We start from the raw sequence: 3,869 nt of genomic DNA on the forward strand, positions 1-3,869 counted from the left end.
TCCATGAGAAGCACAATATGTGCTTTTTGTGATGTGCTTTAGCACAGCTAGCGCGACTGTGCTTCTCAAAAGAAAAAACACATTGTGCTTCTGGAAAAAAGAAAAGAAAAAAAAAACCACAGTATGTGCTTCCATGGAAAGCACAAATATGCTTTCTGAAAAGGAAAAAGCACTAATGTTCTTCCAAAAAAAAGTGGAATGCGTAACTATGCTTTCACGTTCCGGTTTTCTTTCAGTTTTTGAACTACTTTCTGCGTGTTCTGGTTCCAACCAAATATGTGCCCATAAAGGTAATGTTTATCTGAACATTTTGATATCTTATTTGCATTTTTCTGAGTTTGTATGAATTAGTTATGAATTTTCAAAGTTTTGGTCAAACGGTCAAAGGGCATTGGAGGAACCTTGATGAAAAAAGTAAGGGCAAAACTGAGCAAGCTCGAAAAGTAAGGGCAAAATCCGTGGGTTGGAACCAACTAGGGGTAAAAATGCAATTGTCCCTTTTTTATTTTGAGAAAACCCGTATATGTAACTTAGATATAGACAAATCTAGATTTTTTTAGGGGTATATAGACAAATCTAGATGGGTTGCAAATACGATAAGAATAATATATGCACATAGATCTACCTACCATGTAGTAGATGTGCGGCCCAGTTTCATGCCACATTTTCATAATCAGAGGGGTATTAATATGCATTAAGGATATGAACATATGATCTTCCACCGAATAAACCAACTAGCATCAACTACAAGGAGTAATCAACACTACTAGCAACCCACAAGTACCAATCTGAGGTTTTGAGGCAAAGATTGGATACAAGAGATGAACTAGGGTTTGAAAGGAGATGGTGTTGGTGAAGATGTTGATGGAGATTGACCCCCTCCCGGTGAGAGGATCGATGGTGATGATTTCCCCCTCCCGAAGGGAAGTTTCCTCAGCAGAACAGCTCCGCCACAGCCCTAGATTGGTTGCGCCAAGGTTCCGCCTCGTGGCGGCGGAGTTTCGTCCCGAAAGCTTGCTTATGATTTTTTTTTCCAGGGTAAAAGACTTCATATAGTAGAAAATGGCCACCAGAAGGCTACCATGGGGCCCACGAGGCAGGGGTAGCGCCCAGGGGGGTAGGGCGCGCCCCCCACCCTCATGGATGGTGGGTGGCTCGCCTCTGATATTTCTTCCGCTCAGTATTTTTTTATTAAAAATGACTTTCGTGGAGTTTCAGGACTTTTGGAGTTGTGCAGAATAGGTCTCTAATATTTGCTCCTTTTCCAGCCCAGAATCCCAGCTGTCGGCATTCTCCCTCTTCGTGTAAACCTTGTAAAATAAAAGAGAATAGGCATAAGTATTGTCGCATAACATGTAATAACCGCCCATAATGCAATAAATATCGATATAAAAGCATGATGCAAAATGGACGTTCAGGGGGCGCGCCCTCCTGCCTCGTGGCTTCCTCGTTGCGTCTCCGACTTCATCTCCAAGTCTTCTGGTTTCCTTTCGGTCCAAGAAAGATTATCGCGAAGGTTTCATTCCGTTTGAACTCCATTTGATATTCTTTTTCTGTGAAACTCTAAAATAGGCAAAAAGCCAAAAACTGACACTAGGCCCTCGGTTAATAGATTAGTCCCAAAAATAATATAAAATAGCATATAAATGCCTATTAAACATCCAAAACAGATCATATAATAGCATGGAACAATCAAAACTTATAGATATGTTGGAGACGTATTAGAAATCATCGTCATCATCATCACCAACAACTCTCCCATCTTGGGGAGGGCTATCTTCATCAACATCTTCACAGCACCAACTCCTCTCAAATCCTAGTTCATCTCTTGTGTTCAATCTTTGTATCAAACTATAGATTGGTGCTTGTGGGTGACTAGTAGTGTTGATTACATCTTATAGTTGATTACTATATGGTGAATTTGGTGGAATATTATATGTTCAGATCCATTATGCTATTTAATACCCCTCTAATCTTGAGCATGTTTATCATTTGTGGGTAGTTACTTTCGTTCTTGAGGTCATGGGAGAAATCATGTTGCAAGTAATTATGTGAACTTGATGTCATGTGGTGTCATGTGAACATTGACTACATGACACTTCACCATATTTGGGCCTAAGGGAATGCATTGTGGAGTAGTTATTAGATGGTGGGTTGCGAGAGTGACAAAATCTTAAACCCCAGTTTATGCGCTATTCCGTAAGGGACCGATTGGATCCAAAAGTCTAATGCTATGGTTAGAATTTATTCTTAATACTTTTCTCGTAGTTGATCATAAGTAGGAGGTTTGTTCAAGTAAGAACAGCACCTAAGCACCAGTCCACCCACATATCAAATTATCAAAGTACCGAACACGAATTAAGCCAATATGGTGAAAATGACTAGATGATATTCCCGTGTACCCTCAAGAACACTTTGCTTATCATAAGAAACCGTTTTGCCTGTCCTTTGCCTCAAAAGGATTGGGCTACCTTGCTGCATTTTTGTTACTACTATGAGGGTACGTGGACACACTCTTCCCTCTCGTTGCTATGCATCACATAGATAGATCTTGCGTGATCGTAGGAAAATTTTGAAATTACCGCGTTCCCCAACATGATCCAGCCACCACGGAGTCCAGAACCACCAGATCCAATCTAGACACCGTCATGGAGGGGTTCACAACTTCCATTGGTGCCTCTTCTATGATGCGTGAGTAGTTCTTTGTAGACCTATGGGTCTGTAGTTAGTAGCTAGATGGCTTCCTTTCTCTCTTGATTATCAATACAATGGTATCTTGGAGATCCATATGATATAAGTCTTTTGGCGGTGTGTTTGTTGGGATCCGATGAACTTTGAGTTGATGATCAAATCTATGCTTTTATCCATGAAAATTATTTGAGTCTTCTTTGATCTCGTATATGCATGATTGCTTATAGCCTCGTATTTCTTCTCCGATATTTGGGTTTTGTTTGCCCAACTTGATCTATTTATCTTGCAATGAGAAGAGGTTCTTTGTAGTGGGTTCGATCTTACGGTGCTTAATCCCAGTGACAGAAGGGGAACCGACACGTATGTATTATTGCTACTGGATAATAAGATGAATATCTCCGCAATAGATAAACGGATCTCGTCTACATCATGTCATCGTTCTTATTGCATTACTCCATTTTCTCATGAACTTAATACACTAGATGCATGCTGGATAGTGTTTGATGTGTGGAGTAATAGTAGTAGATGCAGGCAGGAGTCGGTCTACTAATCGTGGACGTGATGCCTATATAATGATCATTGCCTGGATATCGTCATGATTATTTGAAGTTCTATCAATTGCCCAACAGTAATTGTTTTCCCACCGTTTGCTATTTTTCTAGAGAGAAGCCACTAGTGAAACCTACAGCCCCCGGGTCTCTTTTCATCATATTTGCCTTTGCGATCTATTTTTCTTTGCATTTATTTTCAGATCTGTTAAACCAAAAATACAAAAATACCTTGCTGCAATTTATTTGTTCCGCGATCTATTTATCCTATCTACCACTTTTTACTTCACGTTATTTGCCTACTTGAGGCGCCGTACCCGAAAGGGATTGACAACCCCTTTAACACGTCGGGTTGTGAGTATTTGTTATTTATCTGCAGGTGTTATTTATGTGGTGTGAGGAGGTTTTCCTACTGGTTCGATAACCTTGGTCTCATCATCGAGGGAAATACCTACCGTCGCTATACTGCATCATCCCTTCCTCTTTGGGGAAATGCCAACGTAGTTCTAGCAGACATCAAATACCTCGCTGAAAACCGCTTGTCATTTCCTTCTGCTCCTCGTTGAGTTTGACACTCTTACTTATCGAAAGGACTACGATAGATCCCCTATACTTGTGGGTCATCAATGT

Source organism: Triticum dicoccoides, chromosome 4B, assembly GCF_002162155.2.
Source record: "Triticum dicoccoides isolate Atlit2015 ecotype Zavitan chromosome 4B, WEW_v2.0, whole genome shotgun sequence".
Lineage (NCBI taxonomy): Eukaryota > Viridiplantae > Streptophyta > Magnoliopsida > Poales > Poaceae > Triticum > Triticum dicoccoides.